Source organism: Vigna umbellata, chromosome 4 (genome assembly GCF_029865625.1).
Source record: "Vigna umbellata cultivar VRB3 chromosome 4, Vumbellata_1.0, whole genome shotgun sequence".
Taxonomy (NCBI): domain Eukaryota; kingdom Viridiplantae; phylum Streptophyta; class Magnoliopsida; order Fabales; family Fabaceae; genus Vigna; species Vigna umbellata.
The window spans coordinates 6,001,535-6,020,725 of NC_142168.1; positions in this window are offsets into that span (position 1 = coordinate 6,001,535).

Genomic DNA, 19,191 nt, shown 5'->3' on the forward strand with positions numbered 1-19,191 from the left:
TAGTTCGGTGGGAAATCTAGATAGGTCGATAAGGATTCGAGCTATCTAATTTACCCATAGAGTTATCTAAGTTCTTCATACACCTTATCGAAATATCTAAACTTTCCACTGAACTATCTAAGTTCTACATGCAATTTATTAAGCTATCTAGACCTCTCATTCAACTATCAGATTGTCTTACCAACCTGAAGATTTTGAATAAGCAAATTTCACTTAATGTTAACGATGCCTTTCATATGATAATCAGATTTGTAATTAAATGTTTAATGTTTCGGTAGATCCTTTTTTTCGACTAGAATCTCAAATAGGTCCCCTTCTTATTCGTTTTCTAAATTGGATCTTTATTTTTGAAAAATTTAAGTAAATAAGAGTTTACCGTCAAATTGGACAAACACCGTTTAATTGGTATGTACGTGGCATGACTGATTTGATTAAAAGTTAGAACATATCTATTCAAGTTTAAAGTCGAGACAGACTAATAACTATATATTCATTGATCATCAATATCTCTTGTTAAAATTTATTAATATATATTTGATTTCATCTACTTCTTTCTTTTTCTACTTTCTTTATTCTTTGTACTTTTTTTCTTGTCTATAATATTATAAAACTATAAAATTATGCAATTATAATATTATATAATTATAAAATCATATGTAACAAAAACTAAATGAGGTGATAAAAAAATAATTGTCACACATCATTGATTTAAGTGTCAGTCCATTGATTTAAAGCTAAAGATATTCACAATTATCATTTCATAACATATGCATCATTATTTTATATATATATATATATATATATATATATATATATATATATATATATATATATATATATATATATATTAAATATTATATATTATATATGTTAATCTCCAATTTTGTTAGAGTAAATAAATTCATTTAAAAAATAAAAAAAATGAAAAATATAAAAAATATGTTTTCTAATGATAAGTGAGAAAAATAAGAAATGAAATAAATTTTTTAAAAATTTTTAAACTTTAGTTTTAGCACAAAAAAATAAATATAATAAAAATAAAATAAAATAGTTCAATTTGTTTTTAATTCATTTTGTGAGTCCAATCATTTAGGAGTTTTATACATATTTTCACTCCTACTCTTTCTTTTATCTCTCACGAGACTCTTAAAAAAATATATTTTAAAATATTTGATTTTAAGGAAATATGTGATTTTGATAATTAGAAGCATAATAATAATTAGAATCAATATTATGTAATGATTTGCTCTGTTAGGTTTTTTAGAAAAATACGATTCTAATCATTTTAAAAAATATACTTTATAATAATTAAAATTAATATTTCAGATATTTTATTATGATTTGATTTTTTTAATACTGTTAATTTATAATTAAGAATAAGATTATAATATTTGCTTATAAATAGACAACCTATCGTATAAAAAAACAACCACACAAATACACATATCTTCTTCAAAACTTTACTTTATTTTTCTTTTTCATACCTCCTCTCTACACATCTCTACACATTAAACTTCATACTTCATTTCATCCTTCTCTTAACATTTTTAAGTAAGGTACACACATTTTTCTTATTCCACTTTTGCTACATTATTGTGCTCACTTTCTAATGTTATGAATTTACTTTTTATTTTTTCTACAACATTTATTTCACTTTCCATGTTCCATTATACTCTTTTACATTTGTATATCATAGATTTTCAAACTATTTTTTTTCTTAAAAAAAACAAAATATAAAAGATGGTAAAGAACTATGAAATTATAAAAAATGATTTTTCAGCATTTTTACAAATATGAGTATGTCCCTATTATCCTAATACTTAATATTTTTTTCTTAATTGAATAATGTTTTAAAAATTACTCTGTGATCATCTGAATTGTCTTAGTATTTAATACTATTTTTTTAAAATAGTTAAATAATGTTTTAAAATAATGAGTATTTGTTTGTCCTAGTACTTAATATTTTTGTTTTTTTCAACCATGTTAAGATAAAAAATATATAAAATCTTCAAAGATTAAAAAATATAGCTTTATTCATCACTTGTTTTTTTATGTTTGTGAGACTATTCACATTGACATTTTTTAAATAATTCCAAAATATAAATATATGTATATAATTCTCAAAAATAGAAAATATCAATATTTTTAATGAAAGAATGTCTGAACTCTGTGATTCTTGATTTTCCCTCAGGAATAGAGTCAATTCTTTTTGAGTTCATTTCCAAAAAAATCCAAAAATTTTTGTTTTCTAATAGTGTTATTTTTTTTTTGGAAAGATTAAATATTTGAAAACAACGTTAACTTCATACATTTAGGTATTGTTTCAGGGTTGTAGGTGCTAATATTTAATGACAATTTTTATTTCTAAGCAGAAATATTTATGTTGTTATAATTCTAATGGTTGACTTAGCTGTTTTCCAAAGTGAGTCCTTCTTAGTTCATTTCCGAAAAAAATCCAAACGCGTATAGTTTTATTTTTGGAAAGATTAAATTTTTTGAAAACCATATTAATTTCGTACATTTTATTGTCTTAGGTTAGGGCACATTTTGTAATTCTAAAACCTTTTTCTTAAACCAATTTTTTCATGATTAGCTGTCCCATTGTAATTTTGGTTGCGATATTATATATATAGAATAAATTATTTATTTTATATATCGACTGAATTTAACGATTAAGTAACTTGATAATGCTACCCAATTAAAGATAACTCTGTCTAATTCAGGTAATCTTTTTTTAAGCATAAAAAAATGTGTATTTAAAAATAAATAAGGACTAATTAAGTTAAACTAAAAATATGTTAAATTTGCATTAAAATAAAAATTAATTATATTTAATGACAATTTTTATTTCTAAGCAGAAATATTTATGTCGTTAGAGCTGTTTTCCAAAGCACCATTGAATGCACTCATTTTTTTGTTTGTCATTATTTATTCTTGCAACAGTTGTTCCTTTTCCCCCATTATATATTTCTGATGAACCTGATTTCTCTTGTATAGATGAATGTTGATGATCATCAAAGACTGAGAAAAGGTGGAACAATGGCTATGTTTGGGAAAAGTGTTTCATTCCTATGGGTGTTGATCATTGTACTGTCATCTGCAAACAATTGCATGGTTTCGGCACTGGTGCTTATTGAAGTGACAAATGGTTTGGACAATGGAAGTTTGGACTTAACCGTTGCATGTCCTAATATTGAGAACAAAAGCTACCTTCTGCACGGTGGTCAATTCCATCAATGGATTAACAATGCTGATTCGTCTCCATCCGGAGGGCCATTTTTCAAGTGTTCCTTTCAATGGAAAGGTGCATCTCACATGTTTAACATGTATAATCCTTCTAGGGATTTTGATTGTGAAGAGTGTCATTGGTATATCAAAGAAACTGGACCTTGTAGGGTCTATAACCGTCCTAATAAGCCTACTATTTGCTCTAATTGGGATTCATAATTTCTGCTATCAGTTCTAGAATCTAGGGTTCACAGTTTCAAGTTTTCTTCCCAGATATTCCCCTTTTCTTTCATCTCAATAAAAGAGTGATATCATTGTTCATGTCTTTCAAATTTGAGTTCAGAAGCTTTATTCATGTCACTGGTTTTAATTGCGTCTTCTTTTGAATCACCTGTTTTTCTTCTTCCTTATATGTTTTTCATCTTTCAAACCTTAATTACTTTTTAGTTTCTTTAGTTTAATTTTATTTTTTGTTGATAAATTTCCCAATTGAATTTCCTAATTGTGTGACCATTTCAAACACATATTTATTGATTTTTTAAAATATAACAATTTTCATTTTTTTTCATTTTTTTTATAATTTCAACATATTACATCATCACATAGACCAATCATTCAATCAATTTACCATACAATCATAAAATTAGATATTCCAAAGTATTTATAACTTAAAAATAGTGCAATTAGTTTCTTTTATCTAACCAACCGTTCCTAAGATCCTTACCAACGAAACTTCTTCCAATTTGCAGATGTTTTATCTACACATAAAAATATAATACAAATGATTAGGAAATACAATTATGATACCTGATCAACATAAACTCATATAAATGACTAAAAAGTGGTCATGGAATCAACTAGCCCCAAAAATTACCACTGTCTCCTATCTTAATCGACCAACACCCTTTGTGGGGTCTAGGTTAGCGCGCAGTTGGGCATCGTAACCCAGCTTTCGGTTCATCCCGCATCACCAGTTCTGCTTACCAAAAATGGCCCACTTGGAGCTCTCAATTTTGTGGCACGGCAGTCACACCATCCTACCTATTTAAAGTTTGAGAGTAGGACGAGGGCGTTGCGCCCCTGATGTCTCTAATCATTGGCTTTACCCGATAGAACTCGTCCGCAGGCTCCAACTCTCTTGAGGAAAACTTCGAAGGGAACTAGCTACTAGACGGTTCGATTAGTCTTTCGCCCCTATACCCAAGTCAGATGAACGATTTGCACGTCAATATCGCTACAGGCCTCCACTAGAGTTTCCTCTAGCTTCGCTCCGCTCAAGCATAATTCACCATCTTTTTAGAAAGTGTGATTTTTATTTATTAAACCTTTGAAATAAATTATTAAGTACAATCCTTTAATTTATTTTTTAACAAATATGATTAAAAATATTTTAGGTAAAAAAATTTTTAAATATAGCTAAATATAGCTAAAATGTCTCTAAGAAGTAATTATTTATTTATTAAGAAAAAAAAATGATATGAAAAAGATTTTTTTATAACACTATAACTATATATTATTCATTGTTAATAAATATATATTATTTTAAGAAATATTTTTTTGTTTAAATTTAATTTTATTAAATGACCAACTAAGTAATTAATATCATAAAGGATAAAATCAAAAATGAAAAATAGTATGAAAAATTAATACTTTAATATAAGTTATTCTTTAATAATTTATTAAATGACTAAGTAATTATAAATTATAAATGGATAAGAATGAAAAAATTAGTGTCGAATAAAGGAGTTAATATTTTAAATATAAGTTATTCTTTAATAATAAATATATTAAAAATACATTAAAATTTTTTTATATATAATTAAAATGTATTTAAGAAAACACATTAAAAAAATAATTATTTATTTATTTTAAAAATCAACAAATTTTTAAATTAATTTTGAGGAATGCATATCGTGAATTAAATTAATTAACAATATAATTCAAACTTTATATATAGTTACAATTTCATATTGATATGAAAATTTCGAATTTTAAAAATTAATATTTCTATTTAATAACTAAAATAATAATTTATTAGATATTAAATTATAGAGTTGAAATATATTGTTTATTTTTACAATAAATTAATTAAAAAATCAAATGAATAAAATAATTAAATAATTAAATAACTTTAAAGACAATCTTTTATAAAAAATTATTAATAATATTATTTTAAGAAATAAAAATAAAAATGTATGTTTCTAAATTTAATTTTATTAATGACCTAATAATTATAAATCATAAAAGATAAAATTAAAAATAAAAAGAATAATATAAAAATTTATACTCAAATATAAATTATTCTTTAATAATTTATTAAATGACCAATTAATTAAAAGTTAAAAAAGGATAAAATTAAGAATTAAAAAATAGTATAGAAAAATTAGTTTGAAAATAAAATTGTCAAACCTCATGTAAAACGCACCCAAAACTCCTCAGAATGGACGCCAGGTGTCAAGAAACGAGGATCCGAAAATCAGATAGTGGAATGCAGGTGTCAACAGGAGAGCGGACGTTCGTTTTAAACAAAATTGATTTTTCTGAAATCCGCGTCACTCTCTCTGCATGCACTCTTCTTCTCCAAAAACTCTGATCTTCATTTCTCCTCCTTCTCTCTAAACAGCTCTCCCTTCTCTCTACCAAAACTCACTCTTTTTCTTCTTCGATCACACTTCAGGCACCAGTTCTACACTTCCGGCGTAGAGGACGATCGTTTGAACCGATCAGTTTAAGATTCTGAACTGGTAAGTTCATCCTTCCTCCATTGGTGTCTTTTCTGTAACATGCAAACCCATATTCATGGCTTGCATGAGTTGATCCTATCATTCTGAGTATCTGTCTGGTTTTATGTTGGTTATAGTTCGTAGAACGTGTTGTAGGACGTTAAGGCCTCTGTTAGAAGGAGAACCCTAGCCCATATCTGTGAACGTTCGACCACCTTAAGAGGTAAGGGAAGCTTATTAGTTTAATTTATATGACTAAGTGTTGCATGAACGTTCGTTGACTTGATTGGATATGAAAAATGATGGTACTATGTTATGATGCATGAAATGTATGAAATTTCTATGATTGGATGGTATGAATGTATAAAAGTGTGAAACTATATGTTAAGAACTGAATTTGAATAATATTGATTTTGGTAAGAAATTCCCTTAAGAAAGTGTACGTACGTTACTGAACGGTCCTTGACCGTTGGGTTTTCTAGTGAAGTTGGATTTGTAGTGGATTCTTTCATTTGGGAAGAATCCTAGTTGAGGACGAGCGTCTTCACTTCGGAATACTGTGCATGAGCGTTCGGTTATAAATCTAAGTATATATGTAATTGTATATTTTATTGTTCGTAAACACTACTTCAATATTATCGTACTATGTTTATCAAGCCTTATGTTAAGTTTATTGGTGCTCGGTCTTACACCAAGCACTCGTACTGAGTAGTGCTCGGTCTTACACCAGGCACTTGTTCCATCTCCTTAAGTTAATTTTAATACGAGCGTTCGTTTAAGCCCTCTAGGGTTCGCCCTCTATAGTGTTCAGTCTTTGACTGACATTTTGATTTCTTGATACTAAACTCTATCAAACACAAGTGTTCGGTTTTCTTCATGTGAATCACTCTATGTACCAGTCCTTGAATGCCTTGAAATATCCTTATTCATTGGTTTCACCCTAGAGTCCACGTTCTTGGTTAGTCTTTTAATGTTCTGAGTGAGTTCTCAAGAGTCAGTTCATCTAATTGACTCAATGTCGAAATTGACGTTCGTCCCATTCGTCCTTGGAATATATATTATTGTGCTCGCTATCTTTCTTAAGACCCGATGTCAACCCTCGGTCTTAATCTATTCTCAAATTTGAAGATCTCCAGATCTCGCTCTATGTGTTCAGCCTAGTTTTTAAGTTCGGGTTGAACGTTCGTTATTTGTAATTCTCATGAATCTTTGTACGAGGTGTTTAAATGAGATATGTATTAGTGAAAGATGAAGAAAATGTGATATAGAAATGTTGTGGATTATGGACGAGCGTTCCAGGGAGGAACGACTCATGTATGAATACTGGATTTGGTAGAGTATGACTGTGGGCATGTAAGCTGGTCGTTCATCCTGATGTTCCGTGAGTACTCGTCTTCACGTAGAGGAGGGTAGGTCATGTGTGGGAACGGCAGGAGGTCCTAGTCCTTAGGGGTACTTTGGACAGATAGGGCTAACCTCGGGTGGCAGCTGTTGAGTGTATCCCAGTTACTACATCACCCGGGTGCACGAACGCCTGTAGCTACACAGATTTCATACAGTTCGGACGGTCAGTCTAGTGATAGGCTTCGTAATGATACATGTGTTGAATGCTCTTGTGTGTTGGATTGTTTAACTTATATGTTGATGCATGAATTAAATTACATAAGCTTACCCTGTGTTTTCCTTATGTTGTCTCGTCTTGTGCGTCCGTCTTGTCGTTGCAATGATTATCCATGTGGATGTGAGCAGAAGGAGACGCGCTGCTGGAAGAGGCGCTGGAAGAAGAAAACTTGGTGGAAGTTGAAGTCAAAACCGAACAGTAGAACGTTCGGTTAGGTTTTCTCTTATATTGTGAGGTGATCGTTCGGTCACCTCCTCTCTTTTGTTGTAATCTGACCGTTCGGTAAGTTCTTTTGTATACTGTTCGGTCATGTTTTCTCTTATATTGTACATTTTAGTTGGAAAGTTTATGTAAGGTCGTTCGGCCATAAGCGTACGTTGATTAGTGTAAGACAGAACTGATTTATTATTAAATGTAATCAATTCTATTATATGGTTTATTACTGTATTTTTGGGATGTTAAAAAATAAATAGATAAAAAAAGGTAAAGTAAATTTTATACAGGTGATAGCAAAATAAATATAAATAAAAAAATTAAAAATTAAAATAAATAGGTAAGAAAATAAAATAACTATGCACATATAATAATAAAATAAATATAAATAAAAAAGAAATTGAAAATGTAAGATGATTAAAAACTTAACTTTTAAATCACTTGTCAACTAAATAAAATGGATAATATAAATAAATTTGGTAATATTTTTTCTTATATTATAATATAAATTAACATAAATCACGTTTAGATGAGGACTTATCTAGTTGAAAAGGGACACATGTCAATGGTACTATTAGTGGTGAAGTTTTCTTCTTCTTTTTTCTTAGACAAAACAAAGGGAAGGATAATTCACATATGATGAGTTAAAAATAGAATGAATACCCAAAACCAAAAGAATGACCATTTTGCAACCAAGTTCATTTTAGTTTTACAGCATAATTTTTTGTTGGTTTGCGAAAAATGTGTTACGAATAATTTTGAGTAACTTTTCTTAACTAATATACTTATAAATTATTTTAAAACACAATAATATATAATCATTTTCCACGTCTTCTTATTTATTATATAGAATAATGAGGAAAGAAATCCTTTTATTAAAGAAGCATACAAATGTTTTTTATGCTATTAACATTTCCTTATTTACTATTAACACAACTATTAAATATATGCATTCAATGCATATAATTTACGATGATTGAGAGAGTAAATAACAGTAATGGAAAAACCTTAAGGCATTAAAAATTATTATATAAATCCTTCAAAAATTGAATGCTGGTAAAAGATAAGGGGGTTACAGATCAAAATAAAGAAAGATTAAAAAGTGAATGCTGGAAAAAGAGAATGTGAAATTTCAAAACCAATCAATGCTTGTGAAATCTTTATATAGAGGGAGAGAAACACATACACACAGAGAATGTAAACAGAAGTGGAAGAAAATGTGTTCATCAGGTAGAAGTGTTTCAGTGGTATGGGTGGTTGTGTTGGTATTATCAATGGTGAAGAATGGTATGGGAGAGGAAGTTGTTGTTAGGGCTACAAATTCTTTGGAGGGAAATTCTTTTGAGGGAAATCTGGACTTAGACATTCAATGCAACATCGATAGAGGTCCTCCCATTACTGTGAAACATGGAGCTTACCATCAATGGAAGTATTCTTTTGATAAGGAATTCGAATGTTTCTTTCGGTGGTTAGGTGTTAGCAGCGGCTATCACTCCTTTGATATGTTCGTAAAATCTAGGGATGAAGGTTCAAACCCTTGCTCATGGTTTATTAAACAAGATGGTCCATGTAGGTTTGCTCCTAATGGAACCTCTCTTTGCTTTCACTGGAAAACTTAGACTCATCTTCTTTCTTGCTTCAAATTCTGTATATGATTCTAATAATGACTGTTAATCAATATTATTAATAATAATCATGTCTGTTCTCTCTCTTATTTTTCTGAATCACTTTCGTTGAGGCATGTATTTTTGTTGCTTTGGTTCTAGTAAAACTTTAAATACTAATTTTAGCTTTCGGTTTACATAAGTAATGACCATATAATTTTAACAGAATAATTTAAGTACATTTGTTATTATGCAATTCAATTTAATATTAATTTAAATATAGTTTAACAACCCTGATTATCATAAATCTCCTCTTCGTAACTTCTTCCTTTTGTAGATATGGAATGTTATGTTCATTCTTTTAACAGTTTTATTTTTATTTAACTTAGCCATTTTCAGAATTCGAGATAATCTAAAAAACAAGCAAATGGTTTAGCTGAATTGGACTATGCTCAATCTCTTAGAATATTCCAAATGACAGAGAAGATAAATATAAATATAAAAAAAACCATGAATAATATTTTTATATAACTGGGTTGAAAACTAAAATATCAAAATTTGATGAAATGTGACGAATTTTTTTCAGTTTTATTCATATATAAATTAGGATCGAAGATGTCTTTTTGTGATTAATCATTCCAAGGATAGCAAGAGTTGAAATGATTGTATAGAAACAAACATGGTCCATCTTTTTTAATAGTCCAATCACAAGTCATGCATCTAAACTCATCCCTGTTTGCTACATATATAGGAAACTTATGAATAACATCTTGTTGCCATTGAAAGGAACAATGGAACAATGTTGAAGAAAAGAAGTTAACTTTAAAAGTCCAGACGAAAGAAGAATTGGGTGAAAGAATTTTCAGTCCAAGATCATCATCTGCAGATTTGCAATGAAGGGTTAGGATCAATCCTTCTTCTAAAGAATTTGTAACACTTACATGACTTTTATGAGTTCTTATTTCAAACCCATTGCTGCTTGATAGTAGCCTTAGCCACAAAACTAAGAAAATACTTCTTACAAACACACACATTTTAATATTTCTTCTATCTCTCTTATTATCTAAACCCAAAAAAGGATTAAAACTAGAAGCATGCAGCTGAGAAATTTTAGGTCAAAAGAAATATGTAAACATAATATTGGCCAAGAATAAAGTGCAGTTAGTTTGATAGAACTGTTTTCTTCAAATTTAAACCGACAATTTATTATGATTTTATTCCTCTTATTGGTTAATCTTTCCTTGACTGCATAGTTCCAAAGGCACTATTTTTTCTTAGTTTTCAACTCAACTGTAATGGTTTTTATCCCTATAATGCGTTACTTGATCTTCTGTTGATGACAATTAATTACTTTCATTTAATATCGAGATAAAAGAAACTACCGATTTTCTATTTATATATATAAGCAAAATACATTAATTCTTCTATGAACTTAATAAAAGTAATGCATTTATCAAAGAGAATGTTAAAACTGTAACACTCAAATCTCAGCCAAATAAAAAATATTTCTATTATAATTAAATTAAAGACATTAAAAAACTTATATGAATACAGGCAAGGTAAAAATTCTACCACTTTATGCCTCGATTCTGAACCTAGAAAAAAATGTGTATGCTTTTGCCTAGATTCAAATGAAACTGAGGCAGTAGATGGTGTTCCTTTTTTGAATTTTTTTTTTCGTCAGACTTTTGGCCTCAATTGCTATTGAGCCGAGGCAGTAGAGGGGGCTTTATGTCTCGGTTAGAGTTGAACCGAGGCAGTAGAAGGGGTTTTTTTTAACATTTATCCAAGAATGGTCATGAACAAATCCACCTTTCATGAACTTGGTCAGCACACACAACCCATGATTATCATCCACGCAAATACCGCAGAACTATAGAATTTTCCTATGACCACAAGTCACGAGTTCCAACAGATCCTTGTGGAGCTCAAACTCGTAAGAATTCCCTTTTATCACACCCCTTTAGCTTATCAATCCCAACCCTCTTGTACGAATTTGGCCCAATCTTTTCAACAAACTCCACACTATTTGAGTTCAACAACCATCTCTCAATCTCATCCCCACCTCCCTTTCATCCACTAACACAATGAAAGATAAAGAAGGCAAAGGATTCATCCCCACCAATGTGCCATCATCGAAACTTTATTCACCAATTCCCTATATTCAGGTCCTCATATTGGTGTTACAAAAGAAAATGAACAAAACTGAAAAGTTTAACATGTAATTTGCATGTGGAAGAAGAAACACGAACCTTTCAAATCAGGATGGTGATGCCGTATTGGTTAGAGTAGGATGAAATGGGGGAAATGGCAACTCTAATGGCTATTCTGCTGTTTGTTTGCACAAAACCAGCATAGAGGAGGTTATAACATCTTGTTGCCTGATATGAATCACTCTGCATAATCCACAAAATCATCACTCTCAAATATTTTTTGCATCTAAACATCATTATGATAAATCAGAATAGAAAATCTTTAGACTGGTTAACAAAATGATAGTGTGATTAAGGGAGAGATGTTGACCGTCCAGTAAGTGAACAATCTTGGCTTCATCAGTCACAGAGATGCAAGCAAACGGAGCATCAGAGCAGAACCTTGAACCTCGTCATCACAATCCTCTTGAATCAAAATCGCACGTTGGTCAGTCTTTGAAAATCGCCAAGGGCAACAACAGCGCGTTCTCGTCGACGCTTTCGTCCTCGGCCTCCGAAGCGAAGCCGGATGGTCCCGCCACAGCTTCATCCATGGTGGTAGAGGGCTCGGGAGTGGGCTGGACCGGGTGCTAGGCCAGCGGCTCCACCACTAGCATGGGCCGCACCAGGCGATCCACGAACAACACCAAATGATCTGAGAAACCAAAAAAAAAGGGAGAGAAAGAGGATAACAGCTGAAGCAGTATAGATCTGAGAAAGGGGATAACAACACTAAAATTGGGGATGGGTTTCTGGATTAGAACCTAGGAGCTGTTATCGAGAAGCTGCTTCACTCCCAACGACCACCGCTTGATCTTCACTCCAGAGGCGACGCACTCGTAGGCGAGCTGGAAGCCGTGCTCGCAACCATCGCACACGACGAGGTGGTGGTGGCTCTCGGCGGTGGCGAGGCGGGTGCTTAGAGCAGGCATTGCAAGGAGCAAGATTGGAGCATAGAGACAGCAACACCGATATGGAACCAATGATGTGGAAGAAGAACACCGCGAGAAGAGGCAACACGACAACACTATAGAGGCGGCAATGAAGCGGTGACCCTGTAGCGGCGGTGATGACGGAGCAGCGACCCTGTAGCGGCGACGATGAAGGAGAGGTTGGATGTAGCGGAGGAGTTCGCTGGAGCAAAGGAAGAAGAAGAGAACAGTGCAGAGTAGGTAATTTCCTTCATGGGGTGAAGATAAAAACCGATAGTGCCTCGGTTCTTTACTAACACCGATGCCTATACTCACCCTACTACCTCGGGTCTGCTGGCAACCGTTGTTGTACGTCGCTCTACTGCCTCAAGTCTAATTGCAAGCAATGTTGTAGGTCAATTTTAAAAAGTTGTCGGTGGAACACTCAGAGTTAGGTGGGAAACAGTAGAACATTACGCCTCGGTTTGGCCATTAACTAAGGTAATTTGACCTTTATGCCTCGGTTCAAGAGGAACCGAAGCCTATAAGTTTGTTTAAATTGTAAAAATGTCACCGTCTTTACATATATTTCGATTTTCTGAAAACTGAGACGTATTACTCGCGTTCTTTTCCACGTTTTGCGCTAGTGTCTATTCATTTCTTGTCAAAATTGATATTTAATGTTCAAAACAACATCAGATTGAATCAATTTGACTCAAATAACCAACCTTTAACATATCTAAAATACTTAACCTAGCACAAACAAGTTAAGCATATCAATTTTAAATAAACCCATCAGACCTACTCCAACTTCGAGTTGTAAAAGGCTGAAGAAAGGCTAAACGTGAAATTTCAGTTTGTTCAAAAGACCCACAAAGAAGGGACTTTCAAAAACACCACGGTAGAAGCTATGCAAAAGACGCATAAAAAAGCTGAAAAAAAAAAAGAGGCTAAGACGAGAAATTTATGTCTGTTCAAAGACCCACCAGGAAACACTACAAAATTAACGTATTTTAGAAGGGGTTTATTAACGGGGGTTTTGAAAACCTCTCTAAATTCCTACGGTTTTGTCGAAAACCGCAGATAAATTGTAATTTTTTTTTAATAAAATAAATTCCACGGTTTAATAAGAGACTGCCAGTAAGGTAAAAGTATTTTTTCGTTTTATGGCGCTCATAAATTAGATTTCGTCTTTCTCGAAAATAACTTTCATTCTCACACCGTGCCCATGCTTCATCTTCTTCTTGACCAGAATCACTGCGAGCATGGTGGCGACGGTACTGGTGCGGCCAGCTCCACTCTCCACTCCTTCTTCTTCTTCTGCACCTTCGTCAAACGGTTGAAGCTGTCGTCATTCAGATCTCCGTCATCGACGACAGTAGTTGCTTCTGGCCTCACCGGCACCGTTGTGAGCTCCCTCCCTTTCTTCATTCGATTTTTTCATCTGATGGGAGGGGTTTTGCTCTTCCTTCTTCATTCTTCCCAAATCTGGTTCCCTATGGAGGATCTAGCGAGGCGTGTCACCGCATTCGGTATCAGTCAGAGTAATCGTCGTGCGATGCAATATAGGGTTTTCATCCTCCCTTTCTTCTGCTAGTAAATTTAAATTTGATTTGAGTATAATGTGATGGTGAAAAGGATATAGATTTGGTAATGGAGACAGAGAGAAAAGAAAACCGTGTTCCTTTTGTGATATCCTCTGTCATGGCTTCCTTGGTTTTCTTGTTCAACATTCTAATTTTTTTTTAACATTCTTCCATATATTTTAAAGTATGAATGAATTCATAAACTTGGTTTTGTTTTTTGCAGCTCAACATCAATCACGGTATTGAATAATAATTCTTATTAGATAAAAAGAGCTAAGGTATTGAATAATAATGCTTATCAGATAAAAAGAGCTAAGGTATACTAATTATTATTATGCAAGACATATTGACAAACTGGTTGTGTTCAAACTATGTGGTTAATCTCATTTTACAATGGTAGTTTAAAAAAAGACTGGGAGTTTCTCCTAATGCCAGTGGGAAAGTGAAGATAAAGATATCAAAGAAGGAGTTGGCATAACTTTATGAGAAGCAACACCAGAGAGCTTCTGCAGAACAAGTTCTGCTTCGCTTGATAAAAGCCAGAAATGATGTTAAAGTAAAGGTCCTGTATAATGAGCTTAATCTTAAGGTTTGAACTTCATCTACATCTACCCCATTAATAATTCCATAGCCTTCTTTTCTTTGCATCACTTGGTTTCTGTCTTCTCAAAAGTTTATGTTAAAGAATATTTTTTTTTAACATCAGTCAGTATTTTATTTTAAAATGTACATTAATTATATCAGTAATATGAACCTAAGGAACTAATTATTGAAATGTTAAATGTGCTTATGCCTTATGTTGAATTAAAGGGGCAAATTCCAGGTTATAAATTATTTTATAAATAGTGGTATGGGTGTAGATTTTATATATACCTAAGTATGTTTCTAGGATGCAATAGTCTCTGTTTGCATGTCTCTGATAGAGTGCAGATTCAATATTTTGATAAAGAAAGTAACAAAGAATGTATTGAAATATGTAGCATTTCTCTTTTTTATTAGGAACCCTTAAGTGAATAGTTTTTTTATTGGCCGGTTTCTTATGTAGTTAATGAGTTTATATCAACTTATCTTTTTCAAGTTTTAACAGAGATTATTGAGAATGTTGTCTTATACAGAGATTGAGCAGTTGAAGGTTGATTTGCAGAAGCAAGAATTTGCTGTTTCTGAATACAGGGATGAGATCAAATAGATTGTACAGTGATGTGGAAAGCATCCCAAAGGTTGAGGCTGATCTTCTGGAAATGAAAAGGGAAGGGAATCAGTTAAAACAATTCTTAACTGAGAGCAATAACATGTTACAAAAATTTACAGTACATAATAACAAGCAAGAGAGATCAGAATTGCATGAAAAATTTAAATAAATTTATGATAAAAATGTTAATGATTGTTTAATCTGTCATAAACTTGAACACGAGAATATAACATCAGATCAAAACTCAAATACAACATTGTATATGTTATTAATAGTTGTTTAATATCTAAAATATGTCTTAAATATATGGATAAGCCATTTTTAGTTATTTTGCCTATGTTTTCCCGTTTTGATGGGATGGTTTTTTTATGATAAAGGTTCACGTGACGTATGTGACTTTATTGCAACATGCATCTTCCTCCAAAAAGTAATTATACATAATGCATTACAAGACTATAATTATGGCCAACTTTCTATTATATTGTTCTTTCGTTTAACTGTATTTCTTTGTTGTTTCCCCCATTTCCTTCGGCAATGGGTGAGCTGTATTGTTTGGTGAAAATTACATGCCATCTTTCTGATATGGTCACATCCTGTTCCCAATTATTCTGTGAGTATGATTTCAACTTCTAAGTAAAAACAGTGGAAATAGCAGTTAAAATAAGAGTTATATTTCATTTCCAAACTCAGTAATCTAGTGTGTATATAAATATGCATTGAGAATTGAAAGATACACAATCCACTACTGCTGATTAAGTAAACACAGAAATGGTAAGATTTAATTTCAATTTTTTTAGAAATGACAAGGTATAATGTGTCTTTGAATATGCACTCTACTTTTATGACAAATTGCAACAGCGGACCCTGAAGGAGTTAGAGAACAAGTGTATAATTTCAAAAAAGAAGAGGTAAACAGGTAAAGAGAAAGCTTAGAACTTTATGTTCCAAAAGTTGGCAAAGCAAGCAGCTTAGGAAAATCCTTGCATTAATTTTTGTTGGTGTAGCATAAATGGTGATGACCCACATGCAGGTTGTGCATCTCACAAACACTAGCTTACTTTGTGAGGGTAGAAGAGATATTAGTGAATTGAACCGTTTTAAAACATTAACTAATTATTGTTTTATGTTTTAGGTATTTGAAAAAGGAAGCATATCAAATGATGGAAAAAATGAAGAAGTACCAAATGACAAAGTTAATGAAAAAGTATCAAATGAAGAAGACAATTGAAGAAGTACAAAACTATAATTATTATTCATAACATGTTAATTTTAATTTTTAAGAAACATTAATTGTATTTCTAATGTTTACAATTTATATAATAATATTTTGGTTTATATTTAATGTTTACATTTAATTTTGGTTCCATATTATTTAATTTTGGTTTATTAATGATAATCAAGTCATTTGAATATTAAAAAAAATTAAATTATTTACATTTCTGGCGGTTTTGGAAAACCCTCAAAAGTACCGGCAGTTTTCATAAACCCTCACAAATTACCGGCGGTTTTGCTTAACCCTGGTTATTTCCGGCGGTTTTAGTGAAACCCCCACTACTACCGGCGGTTTTTCAAAACCCCCGCTAATTGCGGCGGTTTTTAAAAAAACCGCCGGTAATTACTTAGCGACGCAGGTTTTTCCAACGGTTTTTCTAACCGCGGGTAACATATTTTCCGGGGGTTAAAACCGCCGGAAACGGAAAAAATAACTCCCGGTAAAAATCTAATTTTTTGTAGTGAAAGGACTTCAAAAATTACGAAAAAATCAACACATGAAACACGTGCCAAACGAAAGACGAATGGGAGAAATATAAATTGAACGTCTGAAATGACAAAAAAAAATACCCAAATAATGAACATGTGTAAAAAATATATGGTTATTTTCTGAGTTTTTCTAAGAGATTGTTTTATTAGTTATATAGAAACATACCAGTCAACATTAACAAATACTTTAATTTTAGTTAGAGAACACTTTAAGTTTGTAATATTTAAAATATTGTAATATTAAAAATAAAATCTGAGTAAATACTTGATTTGATATAATAAGAATAAAAATATAATATTAATATCAAAATTTTAATTTTATTAATTTCTTTTAAATTTTATTAATTTCTTTTAAATTTTATTAATAATTAATGCTTTTTTATACGAAAATTAATATTAATGTTAATATTTAAAAAAAATACTGAAGATTTTAATTTAGATGTCTTTTTATCATTACTCATTTTGAGAACATAACATTTTAAGTAATAAATAAATACAATTGATATAATCAATAATTATCATTAAATTATCAATCACCAAAATTTTCATTTTTTTAATTGTTACAAAATTGTCAACGGACCAATTCAAAGGTCTAGTTTTCCATAACTTCTTCACATAACCAACTCAAGGTTAACTTTTTGGTTGTTTAAATAGATCCACCAAGTTGATGACAACTTTATCTTAATTTTAAATAAGGGTAAATTATATTTTTGTCCTTATGTATTTTTTTTTGTGTTTTCGTTTCTCTCTCAAATTTTGTTATATTTATGTTCCTCACATTTTAGAAAGTTATGGATTTAGTTATCCATGATTAATGTCGTTAGTTTTTTCTTACGTAGCAAACAGCGTGTCACGTTCCCAATATTGAAACAGAGAAGTGGGATGCAGAAAGAGAGCAAACAGCAAAAGTGAATGAATGAATATTATTGATTATTAAAACGGATAAAAGTAAAGCTTTATATACAAAGTTTAGTTACTGATAAAACAGTAACTGAAAGTAACAGAAAACGAATTTGAATATTGTTTGAATTACACCACAATACCCAATTTGTTTAAGACAGGTATATTGTGCCTCCGAATCAGCAAGATAGCTCGATGGTAAACAATGTATCACATCCCCAATCTGGTAAGGTTTGCTAGATATGTGTATTGTTGTTCTAGGTCGGTAAGATATCCAAATAGCCCAATAAGATATTCGAATAGCTTGGTAAGGTACATGGAAAACTCAAATAGCTTGATGGAAAGTCTAGATAGGTCGATAAGGATTTGAGCTATCTAGACTACCTAGAGAGCTACCTAAGTTCTTCTTGCACCTTACCAAGCTATCTAGACTTTCCACCGAGCTATGAGTTTAGTATGCACTTTATTGGGCTATCCGAATTTCCCACCAAGCTATTTGAATATCTTGCCAACCTAGGGACATGATACACGTATCTTGCTGACCTAATCGGGCTGGCGACGTGACACACCATTTTCCACCGAGCTATCTGCCGACTTGGGGACACAATACATGTGTCTTAAAGAGTGGCACACTGTTTGCCACGTAAAAAGAAAAACTAACAATATTGGTCACGGAAGACTAAATCTATAACTTTCTAAAAAGAGAGGGACCTAAATAGAACAAAGTTTGGAAAATGGATGAAAATAAAAATTACATAATAGTTTAGGGACCAAGAACATAACTAATTACATTAATTAATAAGTAATGAAAATAAGGTTATTAACACAATTAAAATCTAAAACTACTTTAATAAATAATATGTTTATTGTTAATGTTTTTATAGATAAATAAAGTACAATTATTTATTAAATTAGTTGTTGCATAAAGCCAATTTTAACTCTAAGTAGGTATGACATTAAAGCTACAATAAAACAATAGAAAGGAGCGGGGTTGAATAGTGTTTTAAAATTCTTTTCACAACATTTCGTTTGATGAATGAATGAGATGTAGTTGTAAAATAGAATTTGAATAGTATTATTCACCACTCCTAGTAACCTTGAACAATCTTGGTATCTCTCTAATACACTTCCTAGTTGAGTTTCATCCACTCCTAGTTTTCAAGTATTTTATCCACTCCTAGCACTTGAGTATTCTAGCCACTCTTGGAATTCCTTGACAATTATGGTATATATTTGATATGTTGTCTAGTTGAGATGATC